Source organism: Lepidochelys kempii, chromosome 5 (genome assembly GCF_965140285.1).
Source record: "Lepidochelys kempii isolate rLepKem1 chromosome 5, rLepKem1.hap1, whole genome shotgun sequence".
Lineage (NCBI taxonomy): Eukaryota > Metazoa > Chordata > Testudines > Cheloniidae > Lepidochelys > Lepidochelys kempii.
In genome coordinates, this window is record NC_136384.1 from 74,808,843 (window position 1) to 74,836,260 (window position 27,418).

Below are 27,418 nucleotides of genomic sequence, written 5' to 3' on the forward strand. Positions count from 1 at the left end.
GGTCCTCGGTACAGTCCTGAGATGGGCTACACTCACACTTTGTGCAAGGGAAGGCAAAGATGCTGCTAAGCTTCACGTCTCCCCCAGTGCTTGTGACGGTGGTGCAAGGCAGAGCAGTCACAGGGTGCTCTAGTTCCTGACAACAAGAATGGCCCCTTAGGGACCATTCTGGCTGCAAGAGATCAGTCCTTGTGGAATTGCAAAGCTAAGGATTTCCCCTTACTGGGGAAATCTTCAGATGTCCTGATAGGGCAACTTTAAAGTCATTTTGCATCACACTGGTGGAATAAAGTAACATGAGTAGGGGCTGAGGATGTGGCTCAGCATCTGTGATTCTCCACTGCCTTGCCCCTTAGGTAGTTTCTCTCCTCTGGGCAAAAAGTGCATGTAAGCTGCTACCAAAAATGGTCTTAATTTTACAGTCAATTCTAGGGGGAAGGAACTATCTATCTGTGAGCACTATCCCCAACAGAAGCCACAAGGAAGATGGCATAAGCCACTATGTACATGGGGAAAGCTGTAAGGCTGAAAGAGTGGTAGGTTTGGGGAGATGACACATACTAAACTTTATTCCTATAAGTGACCTGATTTTCAAATATTTCTAATTTGCAATGTACTTAATAAACTATCTGACTAGTTTAGGCCAAATCCAAACTTTTAACAGTAAAGGCAAAGAGTGTTGAGAGGCTGATGTCTCAGCACCTGTAGAAGAGAGAGAGGAAGGTTTTAAGTGCACATCCTACAACTTTTCACCATCTGCATATAGAGTAGAACAATACTGGCTGAAGCTGTTTTCCCTTCAGTCTGCATGTAGAAAAGTGAACTCACCACAAGAGCCCCTCCTCATGCGTGGACCTGGCATAGCAGCCTCTCTCCTCTTTAGCACCTCCAGCTGATGGCTACTCTGGAGTGATCTCTCTTCCTATAACTCCAGCCTTCCAGCCAGGTCATGATTTAGTCCCACACCATTCAGATTAACAACATCCAACAAATAAAAGTCCAAACATCCTTTCAAAAGGAGAATTCGTCCCCAGCTTTGTGCCACATGGTCTTCATCCCCTATTTGCTCAAGGTTTTCCCATGTTCTTAATGGTTTCAATCAGGGGACAGAAGGGACTTAACACCTTCCCTGATACTCGTACCTGTAGTGAGCAGGCAAGGTCTTCTGTTCATATGCACCCTGCTACCTCTCTGGGCTTCTTCCCCTCATAGCTTTTTACCAGGCCTATTCCCCGCTACTTTTCTAGGTTTATCCTTGTCTCAGGGCCAGGACTCACAACTGGAATTCCCCAGTAAATCTCCACCCAGAAATACAAACAAACTTCCTTCTGTGCTGCTCGGGTTTCACCTGTCATCCCTCTTAAGTTTCCTTTGAGCAGTTTTTCAGTTAACAACCTCCCAGAGCTCTTTCTCAGGAAATCCTGAACCTATCCCTTTTATCAGGGCTTCCCACCAAAGCCTACTCCACTCCAATAGCTGCCTTGTCTTTCTCCTGGTGGCTTACTGGCATTCTGTATTCCAGAAAGGATCCCAAGTTTTACTCTTTCCCCTTGATTCTCCTGATTTCCCTATTCTCTAGTCCTAGAGAGTGACTGCCAAGTTCTTCCTTTTCCTCTCTAGACTTCCTCACTTTAAACTAGCCACCCAGCTCCTTCCTCAACTCAGACTCAACTTTCAATTAGTCCTGGCCCATGCTCCAGGTGCAACCTGGTAAGTTCACCGGCCTCTCAGGCCCACATTAACCCTTTTATTGTCTGTGCGGAGTAAACACCTCATCACACTGTAAAGTAAAACATACATGACAAGAGTTGTATAAGAAGGGCAGCTCTGTGTTGTGTAATGGTGCTTAGATGCCATGATTTGAATAGATTCATAGATTATAAAACTAGAAGGGAACACTGAACATCTAGTCTGACTTCCTGTTTAACACAGGCTGCAGAACTTCCCTGAATTAATTCCAGATTGAACTAGAGAGTAGCTAGTAGCAAAATGTTCAATCTTGATTTTGAAGTGTTCAGTGGTAGAGAATCCATCACAGCCCTGGTAAGTTGTTCCAATTGTTAATTACCATTGGATGTTAAAAATTTGCACCTTATTTCTAGTCTAGATTTCTATAACTTCAATTTCCAAACATTGGATCTTGTTACACCATTGTCTGATAGTTTGAAAGCCTTCTATTATCAAATTTATGTTCCTCATGTAGGTATTCACAGACTATGATCAAGTCACCCCTTAATCTGGTCTTTCATAATTAAATAGATTGAGCTCCTTGTGTCTTTCAGTATAAAGCATATTTTGAAACCCTTTATCATTTTCATGGCTCTTCTCTGAACCATCTCCAATTTTTCAACATCCTTCCTGAATAGTGGACATCAGCATGGGACACAGTATTCCACCAGTGTTTGCACCAGTGCTAGATAAAGACACAGTAGAGCCTTTCTACTCCCTTCTTGATAATCACCTGTTTATACATCCAAGGCTCATACCAGTCCTTTTGGCCACAACATTGCACTGGGAGCTCATGATCAGCTGATTATACACCAGGACTTCCAAGTCTTTTTTCAGAATCACTGCTTCCTAGGATAGTGACTATCTTTTAAGTACAGCCTGCCTTATTTGTTCTTAGATGTATGATGTAACATTTGGCTGAATTGAAACACATTGTTTGTTTGTGCCCAGTTTGGCAAGCCATCTAGATTGCTCTGTATTATGGACTTGTCCACTTCATTATTTACCACTTCCTTAATATTTGTGTCGTCTTTAAACCTGATCAGTGATGGATTTCATAAAAGTGTTCAATAGCAAAGAGCCAAGAACCAATCCCTGCAGGACCCCACTTACAATCATATTTTATGGCCTATCAGATAGTCCATTTTTAATCCATTTCACATGGGCCATATAGATTTTGTATTGTTTTAGTTTCTTAATTGAAAATGTCATGCAGTATAAAGTCAAATGCCTCACAGATATATACACAAATAGCCCAGGAGAACACGCTTCCATACAGGAAAAAAAAACCCACTGACCCCATGCTCCTAGCCCCTCCCCTACCTAGAACCTATATGGAGTATCAAACAATTACAACCAATACCTGACGAGGACCACATCCCAAGAGAAATCTTTTCTGAACACCTTCTTCTGGCCTTAAAACAATCCCTGAACCTTGCCAAGCTCATCATCAGAAGCAAGTTCCCCACAGACCAGAGCAGACCAATTCAAAGAGGCAGCAGACCCTGTCAGAACAACAGATGCAAAACCTACAGACACATCTCCACTCCTGCAATGATCAATACCCATCCCAACACACCTTTCAAGATCCATGGGCCCTACACATGCCTGTCATAATATGTGTTGTACCTTGTCCAATGCACCAAATGCCTCAACAAATATGTGGGTGAATCAATCTCTACACTCTTGAATGAATTCACACAGAAAAATGATTAAAAAAAAAGACAAAACCCCTGTATTAGCCATGGGCATACACTTCCCCAAATGATCTCTCCATAACTGACCTATCATTCCTCATCCCCAAAGGAAACCTGCACAACACCTTCAAAAGATGAGCCTGAGCATTTAAATTCATAACTCTGCTGAACACAAAAAAGGACTTAACAGAAACACGGGTTTTATGGCCCATTACTACAACTTAGCTTTTAAGGTCAGAAGGGACCATTATGATTGTCTAGTCTGACCTCCTGCACAACACAGGCCACAGAATCTCACCCACCCACCCATTCCTGTAACAAACCCCTAACCTATGTCTGAGCTATTGAAGTCCTCAAACCGTGGTTTAAAGACTTCAAGGTGCAGAGAATCCTCCAACAAGTGACGCATGCCCCACGCTGTAGAGGAAGGTAAAAACCCCCAGGGCCTCTGCCAATCTGCCCTGGAGGAAAATTCCTTCCTGACCCCAAATATGGTGATCAGCAAAACCCTGAGCATGTGGACAAGACTCACCAGCCAGACACCCAGGAAAGAATTATCTGTAGTAATTCAGATCCCACCCCATCTAACATCCCATCACAGGCCACTGGGCATATTTACCTCTAATAGTCAAAGATCAATTAATTGTCAAAATTAGGCTACCCCATCATACCATTTCCTCCATAAACTTATCAAGCTTAGTCTTGAAGCCAGATATATCTTTTGCCCCCACTGCTCCCCTTGGAAGGCTGTTCCAGAACTTCACTCCTCTGATGGTTAGAAACCTTCATCTAATTTCAAGTCTAAACTTCCTGGTGGCCAGTTTATATCCATTTATTCTTGTGTCCACTTGGTACTGAGCTTAAATAATTCCTCTCGCTCCCTGGTATTTATCCCTCTGATATATTTATAGAGAGCAATCATATCTCTTGTAACATGCTCTGCTGCCTACTAACCCTACATTGTCGTGTGACTCCCCATCTAGTTTCAGGGATAATTCTTCAGTGTTCACATTATTGAAATTACCTACTATATACTTTGTTTTTCCTTGGCTTATTCTGAGCCCATGACTCTCTAACACATTTCTCAAGATCTTCTTCTAAACTATCTTTCTTCTCACTGCATAGAATGATGTAATCTGCAAACGACATGAACCAAGGTGCCTCCTTTTGTATGTTCCCTCTGAGGGTATCCAGATTGAGACAAGAAAGGGCTTAGTGCTCATGCACTCCCACCTTTACCAATAATTTGTCTGTTTCACCACTAGAAGTTCTGACTATTGACTTTGCACCTAAATACATGGTGTGAACAAGCCACATGAACAATACTGGTACCGTTTTCTCCCTTAAATACCACCAGATGACTTCTCTTGGAACTTGCTCAAAAGTCTTTTCCAGATCAGTGAACACCATGTGAATATTTTCCCCTTTCTCTCTAAATCATAGTGACAAAATATCATAACCAAAATAATTCTGATAATGCTGCTTGAGTTTTAGAACATCTCAAATATATTCATGCCCTTTGTCCAGAAGCATACACCTTCCACACAACATTCATTTCATGTGGCGGGGCGGGGGGAAGCAATGATTACAAAATGTAAGTAAGTTATATTACAGTTTAGATATGTCAGTTTTAACCTGGGTGCTCAATGTTTGCATATCCAAGCAGTTGAAAGCAACCCGGAACAATGTAATAATTCTTTTTAGAAAAATTGACTAGTTGCCACAGGGAATTTGTTTCTGTCATTTGAGGATATATGGAAAATAGCTGCAACCTGTTATAGCTTTCAGTTCAATGCAAGCCACACAGAACAGGCTGATTAGGTATTTACCACTGACTGAAAATAGTTATGTGCATATTCAGGACAACCAGCACAAAATTTATAAAGTATTAACATGGTGGTGGGAATGGTGAAGAAAGAGAAAATAAATCTGCTTCCAAATACCTTGCTGAATGCTTCTTGTTGAATTTTTGTCCTTACCATTCTGAGAAAAATAAATGACATCATCAATAAGGGACTCTTCACCAATGAATCCATTTCTAGATTGTTATGGTATTGTAGAAATATATGGAATATATTAGTCTTTTAGTCTGAATCCAGAGGTCACAAATCCCTCACCAATGTAATTACTCACTAACTGGAAAGTTCTAATTCCACAGCTGCACCCGTCTGGCCAGAATGACCCGCCAACGACTGAATGAAGTGTCTGTCACAGTGTGAGACGGCTGCAGCTTCAGCATTAAAGGAGTTTGTTATGTGGCTTTTTGAGAGAGAATAAGAATTAAAGGGAAAATATATTGAAAGTCAGAGGCTAAGAGAAGCAATGTCTGAAACAGAAATATGCTATAGACACCACAAATGATATCTCCCCCCTCACACACTGCTCTGTTTATAGCTTGGTAAGAGAAAGTGAATCTGTGGCATGGAAATGAAACTGGCAGTCCTGTAGAACCAGAGAGATTTTCAGCTTCTAAAGAGAAAATATGATCAATTTAAAATATAAGTGCTAGTAAGTTTTATCCACAGTTTGGGATATTATGTTGGCAGTAGCCAATGGCAGAATAAATTCAAGCACGTTAACTGGAATGAATATTTTCCCCTTCATCTGGAATGCAGGGAAATCCTTTACCACAGGGAATGAAAGGGAGGACATGCCTTACAAAAAGGGAAAGTTTCTGTGGATTTCACTGGGAACTGGAGAGTGGAAATAAGGAATTTCATACATCTCATGAGTACTGAATAGAAATATCAATATGTAATATGATGTCCAGCCTCTAAACCCAGCTGTTTAAATAAGGCTTATAATAGAACAGCAGTAAACTGTTTCCCAGCATGGTAAATTTAAGTGACCAAAGCATCCCAGTTCCAGTTAGGTTGTCTGGTAGGTTCTCTATTTGTTATTAACTTTAAGAAGTGCCATAGACTCCTTATGCATTGAACTGTTGGCTGAGTAAGGGTCCCATTCTGAGGAAGGATCGTCTAGAGAGCCACAATTTACCTCAGGCAGTGTAGGTTCAATTCCATCTCATCCCAGTTCCCCATTTATAAAATAGGGATAACGCTTCCCTACCTCACTACTGTCTTGAGATGATAAAAATCAATTAATGATTGATATTCAGGGGATATACATAGAAAGCTGCTGTAAATATGGTTACAGCTAAACTGATTTTGGCCAACTTCTGTGGATGAGGCGGAACCGTGTTAAAATGTGCTTTCCCCTAGGACCTTAGCTCGGCCACACCTGCTTATCTAAACCATGTAAAATGTAACGGAAATGTTGTTTAAATATGGCTCTCTAATCCAGTGAAGGGCCTCAGTGCAGGTGGGGGGAGGAAGGGCTAAATGAATTGAGGAAGTTATACCCTATGAGGGATTTAAATATTCATAAGCACAGGAGGCAGTGGAAGAGCTGAAGAAACACACAGAGGGTAACAACAATTACAGCAGCCTTGCTGTGTCATGATTTCTGCTTCTGATTTAGAATGTGATTTATTTTGGTGACTGTGAAGTAAGCGGAGGCCAGAAGAACAGACTAGCAGAGGAAGATGGAACAGAGGGGAAGTATGTTTAACTTCCATACAAATTTTTGAAGTACATTCTTGTTTTATAATTATCTAAGATATAAAAAGAAAAAGAGGGAAAAGTGGGAAGTCCCCAAAACAGCCCTGTCAGTCTGATGGCCTCAGAGAGATTATTTTGTATAGGTTCTTATACTGCCCTAATCCTGGAATCTGAGTGCCTTGCAGTATTGCAAAGTCACAAGACTAACATCTGTCATGAGTGGTTTGTCCTCTCTTCCCCCAAAAGAAAAACTTTGTGTGCGGTGGAGTGTATAGTTTTGGTAGGGTTTTAGTTTTTACATGTACAAGTTGCTGTGTTTTAGATTAACTTGGGCTGTTTCAAGAAGTTTTATCATATGTGACTGGGATACAGAATGAGACAATTCCTTCCCCATTCTGTCTCCTACTGAAACAATTACACAGAGCACTTCAGAGATTGGGATATTTTTACTTTCATTCAGCTGCTTTTAGCATGAGCAAAGCACTATTGAGGAATAGTGCAGAGCATACATGGAGACAGACAACTACTTTGTGGAAGGAAAATCATATAGCAAAGGAGAAGGACAAGAGGAGGAGGGAGAGAGAGAGACACACACAAACATACAAACACAAAATGAGGGAAGAAGAAAAGATACAGAGAGAAAAAGGATTTTCCTACCTTGAGTGGCTGAGCACAAACAACCTGCTCTCTTCCCCTATTTTGTCTCTGCCCACATCCCCATATCATGTTGTTCCTTCCTCCTCATCACAATGCTAGAATAATCCCCAGGCATCAATGTCTGACATAACCATCATTGTGAACCTAGATAAAAGGTTCTAATTGTATGGCAATTTTTAACCCCACAGATGTCATTCAGTCATTTTCTGGTTTGTCACTTGCTTGGAGGAGCACTTGCTGACAGTACTCCTGCGAATGACACTAAAATTCTCTTCCAACTTCCAATACAATACACTTCTGTTGACTTGTCACTGATCACATCAGCACTTTCAATCTTTTATGAAACATTATTACTCCTCTTATGAGGCATTCAGCATGAGATGTTTGGGTTCATTTCCTTAGAACTTAGTTGAAACATGCCAGGCTATTTTGATTACAATATATACAAACCTCAAGGATCAAAAAGTAGGAAAGACAACAGCAATAATGACAGGTTTCAGAGTGGTAGCCGTGTTAGTCTGTATCAACAACAACAACAAAAAAAAAAAACCAAGGAGTACTTGTGGCACCTTAGAGACTAACAAATGTATTTGGGCATAAGCTTTCGTGGACTAAAACCCACTTCATCGGATGCATGTAGTGGAAAATACAGTAGGAAGATATATATACACAGAGAACATGAAAAAATGGGTGTTGCCATACGAACCGTAACGAGACCAAACTAATCAATTAAGGTGAGCTATTATCAGCAGGAGGGGAAAAAAACTTTTGCAGTGGTAATCAGAATGGTCCATTTCAAACAGTTGACAAGAAGAGGTGAGTAACAGTAGGAGAAAAAAATTAGCATGGGGAAATAGTTTTTACTTTGTGTAATGACCCATCCACTCCCAGTCTTTATTCAAGCCTAATTTAATGGTGTCCAGTTTGCAAATTAATTCCAGTTCTGCAGTTTCTCATTGGAGTCTGTTTTTGAAGTTTTTTTGTTGGAGAATTGTGACTTTTAGGTCTGAAATTGAGTGACCAGGGAGGTTGAAGTATTCTTGGTGCCGTGACTCGGATGTATTGCATCGGATAGGTGAGTGGCAGCCTGTAAGTCCCCCTCCGCAACAGTCCGCACAGCTGCTTGGAGGGGGTATAGTGAACTCTTGTGATGGTAGTTGCAAGTTCTGGCAAGCCAGGGTAAAGGATTTTTTGGATAAATGAATAAAGAAGAACCAGGGCCCATACCAGGCGCAGGGGTCAACCTGGGATGAGATTAAAAAGGAAATGGAGGCAGTGTTAGGGGACCTAGAGGGATGGGGGGTGGCTGAGGAGCCCACCCTCCTTTGGTATATGGGTAGTGGAAGAAGGTCCCTACCCATGAGGACTGGATGCCTTCCAGGGAAAGGAGGCACTTCAGTCCACTTGTGAGAGGTCTGAAGTAAGGGCAGCATTATGGGAAACTGCCAGGAATCTTTCAAGTTTGGTGCTTCAGCGAGGGCTGCTGAAGGGTTGTAAATTAGTTAGGGGTGGTTAAAGATTTGGCACAACAGGGTTTAGAGTCAAAAGCAGAGTTAACAGACTACCTTTAGAGACTGGAGCTGTGACTTGGTCCTGGGGGAGTGGAGAAAAAAAAAAGTTTCAAAGTTAAAAAATGGCAGGGTTTGCAGGAGCAGGTAACAACCCCCACTCTTCTCCCGGACCCAGGATGAAAATCTGGGGCCTGGGGGTAAGGATTCCCAACTGTTTCAACCCAGGGAGCCTCCTCTTGGCTCAGAGCTACCTATATCCTTTTCTTCTTTTCCTTCTTCTTTTTCTCAGTTTGCTTAATTTGCTGCTGGTAGCCTATACTTTAAACTGACCTGACAGGCGTAATTGGTTTCTTTACACCTCTTCCCCTTCTCTTCCCCTGCCTTTCCACCCTTTTGTTTTTCTGAAGTTTTAATTGAGAGTACTTTGGATACTTATGTAAAATGTTTATGGTTATTTTGGACAAAGTATGACGGAGGTCTGCTGTATTCCACTGGAGTGGAAATAAAAAGTAAAAGATCCACGGGTAACCATGGAGACAAATGTTTTACTGCCTTTTTGAACTGTCTCAGGGTAAAGACAGCACAGGTTAAGGCAGCTGTGTAGCAATAATTGTACTTGGTGGCTAAGTTGTTACAGACAAATTGCACAACCTTAAAAAACTAAATGTAGGAGTAAGTGATTTAAAGAAGTGAGTGAAAAGTTACAAATACTTTTTGCAAAAAGTAATAATACAACGTTTGGAGGAAAGTAAACATTTGGAAGTTGTGGAAATGTTAAAAGGTAACAGTTGTGGTGTGACAAGAAGGGAGTTTTTGTTTAATGAGAAAACCCAGTTATATAAATGTAACTGTATGTGCAACTCTGTGCAGTCACATTAAATTATCCAAGGGGGTCAGGTAGAGTGGCTACTACCACCACTATGACAGGTTTCAGAGTAAAAGCCGCGTTAGTCTGTATTCGCAAAAAGAAAAGGAGTACTTGTGGCACCTTAGAGACTAACCAATTTATTAGAGCATAAGCTTTCGTGAGCTACAGCTCACTTCCTCAGATGCATATCGTGGAAACTGCAGCAGGCTTTATATATACACAGAGAATATGAAACAATACCTACTCCCACCCCACTGTCCTGCTGGTAATAGCTTATCTAAAGTGATCATCAGGTGGGCCATTTCCAGCACAAATCCAGGTTTTCTCACCCTCCACCCCCCCCCACAAATTCACTCTCCTGCTGGTGATAGCCCATCCAAAGTGACAACTCTTTACACAATGTGCATGACAATCAAGTTGGGCTATTTCCTGCACAAATCCAGGTTTTCTCACATCCCTCCCACCCCCATACACACACAAACTCACTCTCCTGCTGGTAATAGCTCATCCAAACTGACCACTCTTCAAGTTTAAATCCAAGTTAAACCAGAACATCTGGGGGGGGGGGTAGGAAAAAACAAGAGGAAACAGGCTACCTTGCATAATGACTTAGCCACTCCCAGTCTCTATTTAAGCCTAAATTAATAGTATCCAATTTGCAAATGAATTCCAATTCAGCAGTTTCTCGCTGGAGTCTGGATTTGAAGTTTTTTTGTTTTAAGATAGCGACCTTCATGTCTGTGATTGCGTGACCAGAGAGATTGAAGTGTTCTCCGACTGGTTTATGAATGTTATAATTCTTGACATCTGATTTGTGTCCATTTATTCTTTTACGTAGAGACTGTCCAGTTTGACCAATGTACATGGCAGAGGGGCATTGCTGGCATATGATGGCATATATCACATTGGTGGATGTGCAGGTGAACGAGCCTCTGATAGTGTGGCTGATGTTATTAGGCCCTGTGATGGTGTCCCCTGAATAGATATGTGGGCACAATTGGCAACGGGCTTTGTTGCAAGGATAAGTTCCTGGGTTAGTGGTTCTGTTGTGTGGTATGTGGTTGTTGGTGAGTATTTGCTTCAGGTTGCGGGGCTGTCTGTAGGCAAGGTATTGTTTCATATTCTCTGTGTATATATAAAGCCTGCTGCAGTTTCCACGATATGCATCTGAGGAAGTGAGCTGTAGCTCACGAAAGCTTATGCTCTAATAAATTGGTTAGTCTCTAAGGTGCCACAAGTACTCCTTTTCTTTTTACCACCACTATGCTTCTGTCCCCAGAAGCCTTTACAGCTATTCTGAGGGAAAATGGGCCCCTTTTCCCACAGAAATGGTCTATAAGGGATTGCTGCAGGCGGCAGGCGGAGAGATAATCTGATCAAAATTATTTGACTATTGGGTAATGTAATCAAAATCACTAAAGGAATGTAAGGGGTTTCTATTGGAACTTAACTTGGCTGCCCATGGCTGTCTCTAATTGTACAAGATGGGAGTGTAATCAGGATACAGTTGTGTAAAAAAGAGTAATCGCAGTGCAAGGGATGTTAGGCAAAAGAGAATTTTGTGTCTGTGCACAGGAAAAAGAAAAGGAAAAGGGAAGCAACGATGGAAACACTGAGTCTTGTGGGGGATTGAACTGTCGCTTTGGTGGGGGTGCATGAAAACTCTGTGGGCATGGGGGAGGCAGTTACACCTTGTGTAAAATTAATATGACTAATATAATGTTATGGAGGTTAAACTATGGAAGGAATGTGCATTTTCCCAGGACGTGTGCAGTGTATATTAGAGAAGGGGTAAAATAAATACAAACAAAACATGGTACTTAATTAAAATCCTATTAGGGCCCCAAAAGGAGCCACAATAGGTTGTGCTTTCTTTTTCAGATCTCTGTGTGTTTTGGAGCAGGAGATGAAAGTGGAAAGTAATCAGAACTCTGGTAGAAGTAAAATGTTTCCCTTTTAAGACAGTCTCTGAGCTGCTCATGGCTTTGGATCCAAAAGCAAGCTAGAAAGCCTCTGTGTGGATGCAGTTACCTAGCTGATGGGGAAAGGGAAGAACTGCCCGTAAGTAGCAGCACAAAGGACCTGCAAATAATAAATACATCTGATCAGCAAACCAACTACTAGCTGTCTCTCAGCTATTACCTGAGAATAAACTTAAAGCTTGGTACAGCAGAGAAACTATTGCAAACCTGGTCTGTTGTACAAGAGGGGAAACTGAGGTACACCACCGCATGAATTTCATAAATGACCAGTGAATGGGGTAATTCACTAGCCTGGAGGTAATTCTTCTAGTTTTCCTGCAATTAGCCAGGAGATTTGTAAAAGGAAGTGGTATTATTATTATTAAGCGATAATGTGTCCCCACCAGGGGGGGTGGAAATTGTTTCTTTTGTTTTTCAGACACTCTACAAGCAAGCTGGCGCAGCGGAAGAATAACCTATAATAGCATGGATCTATGTTTTGTGTTGTTTGTCTGTGGTGTTTGTCTTGTTGCTAGCATTGTTGTGTTTTAATTAACAGAAAACCTCATGATGTGGGTGGGGTGGCTTCAAAAGGCTGACCTAGCAGGGGAGATGTGTATGGGAATGCAAAATGCTCAACTAGGAGGCTAGCACCTGTGTAATAGCTACCATGGTATGTGGAAATGGAACGGCAACTAAGGTGTTCCCCACAAGCCCTATGGGAATAATGAGAAGCGGAGGAGCTCACTGGGAATCAATGGAAGGGTGTGTAAAATGGTGTAAATCAAGAGAAGATGTTTGGATGTGCCCCTCTCCTATGGCTATGGAGGAGCAGGATCAATGGCCTATGGCAAGGGGTGCACAATTGGGTGTACAGTGTATGAGGTGTTTTGCTGGGAATGTACATATTACTAGGGGGCACAATTACACCAGCCCATAACCAAACTACACAAATCTAAACGTGGCTATCTGAACTTTGGTACACAAATGGATCTGTGAATCTTATTGCTTTAAATAATCAAACCAGTGCATACTGCCTGATTCCATACCAAGTGGTTAAGTTGGTTTGGACAATAACCCATTTCTCTGTGGACATTCAATTAAATTATGATATGGAAAAAAGCATGCAAAATCTGTAGGGGCAGCTTGTTGCAACTGCCAGCAACTGGACACATTAAGATTGTGACCCTGTTGAAGGAGGAGAGGCAGTGTTTTGGTGGTGGTTTGGATGTTGGACCATACTGCAGTGGTCAGAACTCTTGGTGTTGCTATGACTTATTATAGCAGCTGGTGTATTCTTAACTGTATTTGTGTGTTACGTTGCATATGGAAACGATCAAGGGGGACACAACCCCCTTGAAAACAGCGACTAATTATAACCTATAAGTAATGTAGTAAGCTCTCCCCACCCCACAGTGTATGAGACAACCCAGACCCAACCTTCTTGGGCCTAATATAATGGAAAGTCTGGAACACTAATTGGAATAGGTGTGGTATGCCCGTACGAAAGAAGGTGCAGGGCACTATACTACACAAGGGGCAGTGGGACAAATGGAATATCGACACCTTCCACCTTGATGCAATGACACATTCCATGTCTTTATCTTGATTTTAGGTGAAAAGGCACAGAAGTAAGCCATGCACTCACCATGGGCTTGGTCCCTCCCTGACTCTCTTTTCACTTGTTATAAGGAAGGAGTGGAAGTGTGTGAAAGGGTAATCGATGAGCCATTAATTATATTTAGCACTATGAGAATGAGCGTTATTCCATTAGCCTGATGTCTGTTGCCAACACTTTCTAACCTGCTCTTTGTAGGCAGGATATCTTGCAAGAAAATGTCCATCTCAGATTGAGATACCAAATTATTGGTCCATGATGAGCCAGCACTCTGGAATCTATAACTGGACAAGGTGGTCTCTGAGGCAGACCCAGGGGAAACTGAACCCTACAAAAGAGTCTAACCATATGGAAGGAAAGTTGGTGTGAGTGGGCCCCCCCGCATTACCACCTGAAGTTCTATCTTGCTCTCTTTCATTTTTCCTCTGGACTGGCCATCCAGAGGAAAAATGAAAGACCCTAACTCTGAAGCCCACAACTAAGAGAGAGAAGAGACGAACCACCTTCTGCATGTGAAGCAAGATGATGATATTTGCAACATCAGGACTAATTTGCAGCTAAGACGAATCACAAGAGTTAGAGACTCCAAGAAAACATGAGTGTGCTTTTGCATTGTATTCAGAGCATTCTGAATTCACCGTTCCATTAGAAATGTATTTTTATGTGTCACTCACCATTCCTCCAGCTAGACACTAACCCCGCCTCCACCACAAATCAGTTATCTAATTAGTAAGAGATTAATTTGGGTTAATAGTGTGTTATTCCAAAGCTGCTATAACAGCCTGACTTCTGCATCTTTGTAAGAGTTTCAGAATGATGCAGACATTGAATTAATTTGGGAAGGAGAATAAGCTAAGTAAACAGAGTCTAACAGAAATTGTAAGGTGGAACAAATTGCGAAGCTTTAAACTATTAAGAAGTCATTCTAAGTGTTGTACTTCCTTAAAACAAAGGCAAGAGTCAACTGCAGACTCTTAATCTAAATTAGATTAGAAGAAATATGTTCTTCCTTAACTTTCCTATAAAGTATTAAAGTAATTCTTGTATTAACCTTATACATTGATTTAACTACTCATTGTAGTAACTGGTGAGCCAGATACATTGAACCTTTGATCTACTGATTCAATTTCAAATGTGCTGTTAATCTGATCATTGAATTGTGTTATATTTGATTAGTTTAGGGAAATTAGAAGTAAATTAGTGTCATTTTTGCTTTGCTTTATATTTGTTTGTTTATTCTTTTAATAAATCCATAAAAGCACACTATACTGGTTTCTCAAAAACTCAGTGTAGGAAAACAACCTAATTAGAGGTAAAGGTAAATACATTGAATAGCTGCTGGACCTGTTTTTTAATTATTTGATTAAAATCCTATTTCCATTATATACAGTAGGAGCTCCATCCCTCTTGTTAATTATAATCTTCCAGCCATTCTTGCTCATTACAGTCACAGACAGCAGGAGGGAGCACTTCACTGGATTGAAAGCCAAATGTTACACTGTAAGCTAAATTCTGCTTGTTTTCTTTTATTCAAGTGATGCCCATAAGTTTTCAAAAACATTTGAATAAGACCATAAAACCGGCCATCGTACGTCAGACCAATGGTCCATCTAGCCCAGTACCCTGTCTCCCAACAGTGGCCCATGCCAGATGCTTCAAAGGGCATGAACAGAACAGGGCAATTATCAAGTGACCCATCCCTTGTCATCCAGTCCCAGCATCTGGCAGTCAGAGGCTTAGGGCCACTCAAAGTATGGGGTTACATCCCTAACCATCTTGGCTAATAGCTATTGATGGGCCTTTCCTTCATGAACTTGTCTAATTCTGTTTTGAATCCAATTATAGTTTTGGCCTTCACAACATCCCCTAGAAACAAGTTCCACAGGTTGACTGTGTGTTGTGTGAAGAAGTACTTCCTTTTAGTTGTTTCAGTTAATAGGTTGGGCCTATTAATTTCATTGCATGACCCCTGGTTCTTGTTTTACATGAAAGGTATAAATAATACTTCCTTATTCACTTTTTCCACACCATTCATGATTTTATAGATCTCTATCATACCCTCCTTTAGTCATCTCCTTTCCAAGTTGAATATTCTCAGCCTTTTAAAATCTCTCCTCATGTGGAAGCTGTTGTATACCCTTAATCACTTTTGTTGCCTTTCTCTGTATGTTGTCCAATTCTAGTATATCTTTTTTGAGATGGGGCAACCAGAACAGCAGACAATATTCAAGATGAAGGCATACTATGGATTTATATAGTGGCATTATGATACTTTCTCTTATCTCTCCCTTAGTTACTAACATTGCTTGCTTTTTTTGATTGCTGGACACACTGAGTGGAACCACATTGCGGATAGTTTTCAGAGAACTATCCACAATGACTCGAAGACCTTTCTTGAGTGGTAACAGCTAATTTAGATCCCATCATTTGGTATGTATAGTTGGGACTGTGTTTCCCAATATGCATTTGTATGCACTTAACATTGAATTTCATCTGCCATTTTGTTGCCCATTCACACAGTTTTGTGAGATCTCTTGGTAACTCTTTGCAGTCTGCTTTGGACTTCTTTATTTTGTTGCATAATTTCTAACAGTGAGGCAAGGTTGTGCCTTGGGCTATGTGGCTGCTCAAGGGAGATAAGGTAATTAAGAACTCCTCTGATGCTCCTTCCTAGGCTACCTGGACTTTGGGTTTGGTTATTATAGTTCTGCTTCCTGTTAACTCAGAGCACATGAGCAGAGAGTGGGGGGAACGGTGGAGAATAGCAGTGGAGCTTTGGATTCACTGCCCATTCTCCCAGGGCAGTACTTCTGAGGGGTTGCCAACAGCTTGATTAGGAGGCTCTGTATCTGTGAGACTGTTCACACATCTGGGCAGACCTCCATTGGGCAGCATCCACTGACTCCCTTGAATCTTTTTGGAGTGATAAATATTGTCTGGGATTCTCAGCACAGGCCCACTCCTGTCATGCCTCTGACCTCACTGCCAACCCTCTGTTTTTTAGTTTGCTCTGCAAACAGTTTACCTAGCATTCTCTTTGGTTTCTCCCCTCTTCTGAGACAGAGGGTATTGTTATCTGTGTGGTATGGCCCTTTCCAGAGCCCTGCCACTGTCAGCTAGCGGTCAAATATACTGAGCTGGCAGAAGGGCAGGAGTGTCCGTGCACATATGCTAATTTACGGTTGGAATAGGACAATAACAAATTACCACCCCCATCACAGAGAGAAGAAAGCAGGGGAGGAATTGTGATTTACAGAGGGTGTCTCCAAGTTACAAAGCCTCCTGGGGCTACTTATGGAAGTTATACCTTATGATAGGATGCTCTAAGTATTGCTGGAGCAGTTTTAGCAGTTACACCCCATCAGTTTCTGCTCTGAAGCCCCTTTCTTGCTCTCAGGAACAGCAGCTATTCTCTGTGACTCAGCCATCCAGCCATGTCACTATTGTGGTTTCCCCTTGTGACATTATCTGATTAAAATATGACCGTGCAAAATCATGGTTGCTACCAATGTTATATAATTGCAACAAATCTTATATCAAGTGTGACACGTGGCCAGAAAAGGTTAAGCAGCTTTCAGGATAAATGGCCCGAAGTCAACCATTAGAGACATGTTAAAAAACATATATGAAAGGTAGAGCCATTCCATGCTAGATAGGATAGAACTTTGAAATGCAAACCTGTATTGTTAGAAAATTGGAGGTGACACTAATTGTATGTGTGTACTTATATCTTGTAGGATGTTAGCCATGTATACAGACAGTTCCTGTCTGTCACTATAACAATTGATTCAGAGATCAAAAGGACATACTAACATTTAGATGAACTGTAAACATAGTAACATCACTGTATTCATCTCTCTTTGAAATGTATAGCAAATCATCTGCAAATGGTGGGAAAATGGGCAACTGCCTTATGTTAATACATGTAGCTTATTACCAGTAATGTTTAGGAAATAGGTCCATTTCAAAGTATCCACGATTGCCTATTGTTCGCCTAGGGACTCTGAGCTGTCAAGGAAGACCTGGAAGTGCATAAGAATGTCTGGGGTCTTGATCCTTTTTATCTCAGATCTGCTTGATGCTTCATGCAGGGAAAGCTTAAGCCCAAGATTGAGATCTCTAGTCCTAAAATGGAATATTCTGAATATGAACATTGGACTATAACCCATGGACTAAATCTGAAAGAACTCTTTGGAACTACAAAGCACACCATCTCCACTATGAATCTGATCTCAAACTGTACTCATGTCTGTATGTATACTTATCTTTTAACCAATACTCTCTCTCTCTCTCTCTCTCTCTCTCTCCTTTTTTTTTAAAATAAATGTTAGTTTAGTTAATAAGAATTGGCTGTAAGTGTGTATTTGGGTAAGATCTGGAATATTCATTAACCTGAGAGGTAATGTGTCTGATCCTTTGGGGTTGGTAGAACATTCGTATATGATGAATAAGATTTTCAGTAATCCTCATCATACTTGACTTCAGTGTCTGGGTGGAGGCCTAAGGCTGGGTTGCTTTAAGGGAACTGTGTGGTTGGCTTCTGGGTAACCAGTAAGGTATTATAGAAGCTGTTTTGTGCTGGCTTGGTAAATCTAAGTATTGGAATATCCACCAGCTTTGGGGATTGTCTGCCCCATTCTTTGCAGTTCACCCTAATTGAGTGACCTCAGTTGGTTCCCCCGGGAATCCGGGTACACCCCTTCTCGGTGGAGTGGATCAAGATTCCTGCTCTCCAGCAGCCTCCTGCTTCATGTCGCCATTTCCACAGTAGCTGGCAGGGGAACATATGCCCACCCTCTACTCTGGATTCTGGCTCAGGAACCCTTTACACAGCATCTAAGATCCATTCCCTGCACCTTGCTGCCTTTCTCTGAGCCAGTTCCATGCCTACTAGCCTTCCTTACTCCTCTGGGTTTGCCAGTCTCTTCACTGCCTCCTCCCAGAGAGTAACTTTAGGCAAATTGTCTCTTTAGCCCCTCAAATACACCTCCCTTCTCCCAAGAAGTAACTACAGCCTTCTCCCTGCTACCCCCTTCCGTTTCCATTTTCCTGTCTTTTATAGGAGGCCTGCCTGTCTCTCACAGGTGAGTTTATCTCTAATTAGCTGCCTCCAGCCTAAAGCTCCCCCACCCATTGCAGACAAATTAGCTGACCAGGCCTACCTGGTCCAACTCAGCTCTTACAGGGCCAGTATGGAGTGCACACCCCATCACATACCTGCTCAGGACTGGGTCTAAAGTCACAATCTAGCTATTAGATTTTAACCTCTTCAAGGAAGGGACTTTGCCTTTTTCCTCATTCTGGAATATAGCTAGCACACTATTGGATGCTTTAAAATTAAGACATAACAGTTGAAAGGAAGAATAGTGTGTGTTTAATTTTAAAGAATCAGCATTTACCAACAGCATTCACACAGTACTGAACTGGTCACCCTTAAAAATGGCCAGACTTGATTTAAACATGTTTCCTCCTACAGAGGGGAATATATTATTTTTTAAATAGGGAATACCCAAACTACTGCAAACACTGAGATCAGGCTATTTAGCTAGAAAGGAAGGAGGGTCTAAGAGAGGAAGGCCAATCTGTTGGTTAAGGCCGTTGTAAAGATTCAAGAGATCTGGCTTCAGTTCCCAGCAGTTATATACTAAAGATGCAGACAGATTCCCAGTGGGATTTCAAAAGTACTTAGGCACCTCACTCCCATTGATTGGGGTGGGGCAGGACATACTCTAAGTAAGAGTTTATAGAGCACATAGTGTCAATGGGTCTCAGGCTTGGCTGGAACCCACGGGTGCAGTTGCAATAAAAATAATAAATAGATTTGGACAAAAACAGACTAATGATTTTTGACCTTTTCAATGAAAATTGGGAGAGTATGTTGGCTAAATTTTTGTTGCAAAAAATATTTCTTTTTTGACCATCTCCAATAATCATCTCAGGCATTATTTGGCAAGTGGCAAGTTTTTAATGGTGACCAATACAAGAGGGCCGGGGCTCACTGGTTCTATTGGGTATTGGGAAGTGGGTGGGCAGCAAGTTTCAGCTGGCCTGACCTGATCAGTGTACTCCACTTCATTAATCACATAACTTGTATCAAAAGTGTGTCATATAAGATATCAATAGAAAGCTAATATCATATTGCTCATTAATATTATTGCCTGGTGTATATACAGAGGAAAAGATCAAAATTACAAACATATTGGGAATTATGTTCTTAAGGCTTGTCTGCCAGGCAGGACTAAAGTTCCCCACCCTAGAAAAGGAATGTGGTTCTGCCACCTTAAAAGGTATTTCGCAGGTACATTGAAAGACAATGGTAATGCAATTTACATAGAAGGTAAACAGGAACAGCATACCCACAACAGGAGGAAATAACCACTCAGCAACATGCCAGGGGGAAGAGATTTTAGGAAACAGATCATTTTGCATTTTAGCAAATACCAGCAGGGGAAGAAACCACCATGAAAATTTCCTTCATGAGCATACTCCATGTTACCTTCCTCACAGCTTGAATGAAATTGTGCATGTGGTGGGGGGTAATCTTCAGAAGAATCCATTTCCAATGTTCATTGGACTATAAAAAGAGAGGGGCAAGGAATCTAAGATGACAAAGCAACCAAGCATTTTGGACCTTTTAGTCAGCCATATTGCTGGAAGATAGATTGTTAAGGAAACTGCCTTGAACAAAGGCTTATAACCATTTCTAAATCTACCCTTTATAGTTGAACTTACTTAAAATCCTATATTATTCTGTTAATAAACTTGTTTTACTTTTAATCTAACCCATGCCAGTGCTGTGTTTGACTTAAAGTGATTGCTATGGTAGCTATGCATTTTGTCTCTTTAGAAACCTTATAATGCCACTAAATGGTCCTGGAAAGGGATAGATATTTCCCAGCACACCATTTTAGGAAAACTCAAGACTGCGAGTGTGTGGGGATCACCTCTGCATAAGGTAACTGGGTGACAGAGATTGGTTGTTGTGTTGTAGACTGGATGCTGGAATGAGAGTTGCTGAGTCAGACCTTCTTAACACACTTAGTGCATGCTTGTATACTGGCTGGCAAAGCAAAACATTTTCAGACACTCAGGATTACAGGACAAGTCATGACAACCCCTCACTAATATGGATAGCACCTCAGAGTGTGACACCACTGTATATGAGATTACCATACATTTCCTTACATTTAGAATTACATATATGTAGGACTTCTTTGGCAATGATTGGCAAATGTTGACACTTAAATAATTGTTGGGTTTTTTATGGAAATAAACCAGTCAGAGAAAACCTCAATCTCTCTGGTCACGCGATTACAGACATGAAAGTTGCTATATTACAACAAAAAAACTTCAAAGCCAGACTCCAGCGAGAAACTGTTGAATTGGAATTCATTTGCAAATTGGATACAATTAACTTAGGCTTGAATAGAGACTGGGAGTGGCTAAGTCATTATGCAAGGTAACCTATTTCCCCTTGTTTTTTCCTACCCCCCCCCAGACGTTCTTGTTAAACCCTGGATTTGTGCTAGAAATGGCCCACCTTGATTATCATACACATTGTAAGGAGAGTGATCACTTTAGATAAGCTATTACCAGCAGGAGAGTGGGGTGGGAGGAGGTATTTTTTCATGCTTTGTGTGTATATAAAAAGATCTTCTACACTTTCCACAGTATGCATCCGATGAAGTGAGCTGTAGCTCATGAAAGCTTATGCTCAAATAAATTGGTTAGTCTCTAAGGTGCCACAAGTACTCCTTTTCTTTTTTCATCAAATTAGTGAAGCTGAAAGAGTAGTTAATGTTATGGTAACATATGGACAAGCAGCCAAACAATTCATACCTTTCTACAGCACGCTGATTTAGCTTTGAGCCTAGAAATAGGGAAAGGGTGTTATTTTTAACACTGATTGTTAGCCTGGCATCAGCATTTCTGTCACCTCCACTACAGTGACCACTACCACAAGTAAAGAAAGACACCTGCCACACACACTTAGGAAAAAATGGCTGTGTTCCAGGTAAAACATTTTCTGCAAATGCATACAGCTGATAGCATTCAAAACCAGCTGGAATGTCTAGTTACTGCTTCGATAATCAGTCAAACCATTGTACTGTGGACTATAATAGCAATGTAACACACTCAGTGAGGACCTGATTCTGCAACACTTGTGTTGAGTACTACTTTTTATTCACATCAGTAAGCCAGTAAGATAAATAACACTATTTGTGTGAAAGCCAATGAACAAGAGTAAGGGTTACAAAACTGGGCTGTGGATGACTCTAACCAATGTCCATTGCTTTATCCATTAACTTTATTTGTCCATCAGTAGAACTGGTTGGGAATTTTACATTAATATTTTTCTCTACAGAAAATGTGGCTTACTGAAATTTTCTGGAGGAAAATGTTGGTTTTGTGTAATTCTTTCAATTTGCTACAGGGAAAATTGAAACTAAACCTTTTGTTTCAAGCCAAGTTGACCCAAATCAAAATATTTCAGTTGAGATCAGTTCAAACTAATCTGGGAATCTGACTGAGCAGCTACAGCCCCTCAGGGGAATGGTGGTTTGTGTACCTCATACCCTTACTATGCCCAACTGGACTACATCTCCCAGGACGCACCAAAGAAATTCATCCAGAGGGAGAAACTGTGGTTTATCATGGAAGACATAGTCTGGCCAAGTAGTTTGATCTATAGTGGGTGCATGAGATATCTGAACTGCAACTTCCATAAGGCATTGTAATGACTTAAGTGGATGCTGAGTAATCTCAAGCCAATCTCAAATGAAATGTTTCTTCATTTCCAATTTTTTTGTTCTCAATTTTTTTTTTAGACTTTCCATGCCACATTGGGAAAAGAAAACAAATCTCAAAAATATTGAATATCCTGCAGGACTGGGATTTCATTTTTCACTTAGCTCTAGTAATCTGTGATGTTTCTGACAGGGATGATAGAGTGAGCATTATAATATGTGCAACATAAGGATTTACTTTCTTTTTAACCCCTCAATGAAGGGCCATGAGAAAACTTGCCATAAGACAGAAAGCAAGCTCTTTTACTTCAGCATCCCATTCTTGATATAAAAGCTAGTATAAATTCTACCTACTATGGTATATATTCAACTGCTATGTAAATTCAGCAAAATCTGATTAAATGTCACTCACCTGAAGTAGCAATAAATGACTGTATTATGACAGTATGAGGTAAAATTCCAAAGTGGGTAGACAGAATTATTTGTATCAGAACAGTTGGGGGAAAAGAAAATTCACACACACTAGAAGCTTTGATTAAAACAAGTTTAATTAAATTTATGTGGTCCCATGGGATAAGTCTTCACTGCAATCAGACACCCACAGCTGGCCTGTGACAGCTGAGGCTGGCTCATGCCAAGGGGCTGTTTAATTGTTTTGTGGACATCCAGGCTCAGGCTGAAGTCCAAGCCTTAGGACCCTCCTCCTTCACAGGGTCCCAGAGCTTGGGCTCTAGCCCAAGCCCAAATGTCTACACTGCAATTAAACAGCTCCTTTGCCCATATCCTGAAAGCCAGAGTCAGCTGATCCAGGCTGGCCACAGGTTTTTAATTTTAGTGTAGACATATGCATGGTGTCCAGCTGTTGCTTAATAATCCTTCCACCAATGAGCCCCCCTATGCAGGGGGTAGCTATAATTGCCACAAGCAGGTGGTCCCCTAAGCACAAAATTTGTTGAAGTCTAACAAAGGGAAGCCCCTGTCTTCACCCCACTCCACACCTGGCAACAGAACAAGTTGGTCTCCTAAGAAGGTAGGGCTTCAGTTACACTTTCTAGGCATTCCAAGAAGCATCATGCCTCCCTGAGGAACAATGCTTCCAAAAGTTCCCAGTGTGTCAATGCAGCTCTACATTGTCCACTACTACAGATTGTACCTTATTGGCACCCTGTGACCCAAAATAGAGATGAAAGGTCAACTAAGATGTGCTTAAAGAATGAGTTTGTTTTAAATGAAAATCTCAGATGAGTCTTCAAACATTTGTTAACTTTTCTTGGTAAAGTACTTAAGAGTGACAAACATTTTAAGTATTTTTAGTCAATATTAAAGCGCCTACATAAGCCTAGACTCCAGTGAGGACCTTGAAGTGCTGTATGGATGGATAACCAGCTAGAAGGATGGTAAATGTTTTACTTCATTATTATTTTTAAAAAAATGCACAACTTTATGTATTTTATCTATTCTTTTTCTTATAAGAAAAAGCTCAACCACTAAATCTCAGGCTTAAGCCATTTGAATCGTCATACAGTGAAATGGTAGAATAGCTCCGAGAAATGTTTTATTTAAAATAGGTGATTGGTTTGGGTTTTTTTAAAAATCATATACGATGTGTTAGACCATAACCCATTTTATTTGTTATTCTCAGAGCAGGCTGTTGACAGAGGAAGACTCCAATGTATGTTGAAATTGAAGGGCAAATTTTTTATGGACAATTGCCCATTGTTAGGATATAGATATTCAGGCCTGTCTGCAAAGGCCTGTACTTTAAGAATTTAGGTGCATCACTTGGCTAGTTAGAGGTATAAAAGAAAGAATCAAAATCACTGTCTGCCAGTGTAAGGTCCTTCTCTCACTGTGACAGTCTGAGGACCTGTTCTTAGGCTAGGGCCTTTGGCTAAGCAACAGAGGCAGCCATAAACTGGGAAGCGACCGGTCACATCCTCACATTCCAAACTAGTCACATATAAAGAAAGTGCTATTGCGCTGTTAGGAATACAATCCTGTCCTGATAATGCCTGTCACCTCCAGAGAAAGGGAAGTGCCTAGAAGATGTAAAAGTAAACTTCGTTTGATAGCATCCTCTCTGGCAAGAACTCACTTATCAATAGCTGGGATGTGAAATCCTCACTTCTGTATTGTTTTGTCATTATAGTTCCCACTTTGCTATTGTTTGTCTGTATAATCTCTGTCTGGTTCTGTGATTGCCTCTGTCTGCTGTATAATTAATTTTGCTGGGTGTAAACTAATTAAGGTGGTGGGATATAATTGGTTACATAATCATGTTACAATATGTTAGGATTGGTTAGTTAAATTTCAGGAAAATGATTGGTTAAGGTATAGCTAAGCAGAACTCAAGTTTTACTATACAGTCTGCAGTCAATCAGGAAGTGAGTGGGTGGGTGTGGGGAGGGAAAATGGGAACAGGGAATGGGGGTGGGGAAATTGGAATCATGTTTGGCTAAGGGCAGGAATGCGAACAAGGACACAGGTGTAAGGCTCTGTGGTGTCAGAGCTGGGAAGGGGGACACTAAGGAAGGAAACTAGAATCATGCTTGCTGGAAGTTCACCCCAATAAACATCGAATTGCACCTTTGGACTTCAGGTATTGTTACTCTCTGTTCTTGCGAGAAGGACCAGGGAAGTAAGTGGGTGAAGGAATAAGCCCCCTAACACCCATTTTGTGCAAGCTCACCTGTATGTGAACTGAAAACCCAGGCTGTGCAAATGTAGATCTAGCTACTTGATTTACATGCATAAATACAAGTTGTGTGTTCAAACCCAAGCCCAGACTAACCACTATGTAGTTGTTGCAATAGATCATAATGACATGCACTCAAATTCAGCCTGACCCACTCTCTGTCATGACAGAGGAGCAACAGGGTCAAACCTGAATGGTGTGGGGCAGTGTGAATGTGGGAAGTCTGGGACTGAAAGGAGCCCCCCTAACCTTGGATGGGTGTGGATCGCTGAGCAAGGTGAGTATCCACGAAGGTGGTAGTGGGTAAGGAACTGGGAACAAGTTGTTAGTGGGTTATGAAGTGAGAGGGGAGAGATGTATGTCAGGGCTTCTGGGATGCATGTGGGGCTGGTATGGGGCAGTCTCCATAGTGCATAGAGCCCCAGAATTCTTTAAATTGGGCTTGTGCGAATCTCTACCTAATATCCAAATTAGGGCCAGATTTGCCTGCACATTGATCTAGATTATGAAATGTTTGAACCTGGACAAAACTATAAGCCAATGGGTACAAGGTAGGATTTATTAATGAAATTCCAAACCAGACAAGTTTTATGTTTTGTTACAAAAGGCTTCCAGAGCTCTTGAAAATATCTTGTTGGAGTCTGGTGATGGAGATGGTGATGGAGTCTTGTTGGAGACTGATGATGCACTATAAAGTGCATACATACACACCCAAAAAAAAAAAGTCCTTCAAACAATTATAGCTTATGATTAAATTTGAGAAAGAAGGCCAAGCCACAATTTCAGACCCAGACTCTGATTTTGAATACCTATTATTTGAGGATGTTCAGATCTGGAGTTTTAGATTATAATAAGGCTCATTTGTAAAACTTGTAACTGAATCCAAATTTTGCTTTTAGTACTCCCAAAGTTTGCATATGCTGGGATCTGTGGTTCAGACCATGACCCATCTCCACTTAAAAAAAAACAAACAGGTGAGGGAATAGATGCTCAAAGAAAAAAGAACAAGCCACAGGACATTGAAACCCTCTTTAAAAGAGACAAAGGAAGCATCTTTGTGGTTTTAGATTCTTATTGAGTATGCCAGCTTTCAGGCAGTTTGGACAATGTGAGAATGTCCATTCTGGTTTAAGAAAGAAGTTTTCTTCTCAAAAATAGAATTAAGGTACAAGGTCTCAAAAGAAAATACCCTGGGAAAAATTGTTCCGATGATATTTTTATTGGCAAGCAGATTAGAACAAAATTTGTTCTGGTTTATTTGGTTTTACTCCATAGGAGTTGGGGCTTCTGATTATAATCTAAGGGCAAGATTTTGCAGGGGTGTTTAGGTGCTTAAAAGACTGGGGAATTAGGCACTTCCACTAAGCACCTAAATACTGTAGAAAATTTGGCTGTAAGTAACGTTGCATGCTCCCATTTATAAGCTAATTCACATGGAAGCAATGCTTTTTTGATTATGGCATCAAAGTGCTTACAACTGAATCACCACAAATATATATATAAAAGATGAAATGCTGGGCCCATGGAATTCAGTGGCAAAACTCAACAGGGCCAGAATTCCTCCCACAATGCATAAATCAAAGAAGAACTGGATATCGATCTCTATTTAAAATTAAGGAGTTACAAAGCCGCTAGGCATTTCCCATGGTGGCACAGCCCTTCAATGGTTTTAAAACAGTTACAAACTGACCAGTCAACCACACCCTCATTTGGAAATGGAAGTACACAATCAGACAGCAGCAGCAGAGACAAAAAAAAAAAAGCACAATACTGTTAAATGTAACCTATTAAAAATAAAAGGGAAAGCAGCATTTTTGTTCTGCATACTAAAGTTTCAAAGTTTTATTAAGTCAATGTTCAGTTGTAAACATTTGAAAGAAGAACCATAATGGTTTGTTCAGAGTTACGAACAACCTCCGTTCCCAAGGTGTTCATAACTCTGTGGTTCGACTGGAGCTTTAAGCAGTACCCATAGCTCTGTGTTATTTCAGGGCCAATAGTGGGTTTCCATGTATTAAATAATTACTCTCAAGTATGCATAAATGAAGGCTGTAATTCCATTTTTGTGGATGAACACTCTCTAGCATCTCCAACTTTTGTTTTATGATGTTTGAAAAACCCCTTGATGGTACTGGATGTTCACTGTATATGCTTTATGGTTATATGCTATACATTTGAGATACACCTTATTCCTTGGGAATGGTAGTGTATGTAGTGAGAATTAGATTTAAAAATTGAAACTCTCAAGCCATCAAATTTTATTTGAAATGATGATGATGAGTAAAGTAACAAAAGGATCACTCCAGTATAAGAGAGAGTTTTCTGATGGGCCACATAGAATCTTCTACACTGTCATAAATATAAAGGGAAGGGTAA

General features: G+C 40.8%; 2 long non-coding RNA genes across 14 annotated transcripts in view; one reads left to right on the top strand and one right to left on the bottom strand.

The window, feature by feature from the left end:
- The window catches only part of LOC140911533 (uncharacterized), a 402,004-nt gene that overhangs the window by 31,310 nt on the left and 343,276 nt on the right, over positions 1–27,418 (bottom strand). The gene's annotated exons all lie outside the window — the stretch shown is intronic.
- LOC140911532 (uncharacterized) lies at positions 11,270–17,899 on the top strand. Its single transcript, XR_012159018.2, has 3 exons — positions 11,270–12,082; positions 13,598–13,698; positions 17,599–17,899. It is a non-coding gene; the product is annotated as an uncharacterized LOC140911532 (long non-coding RNA).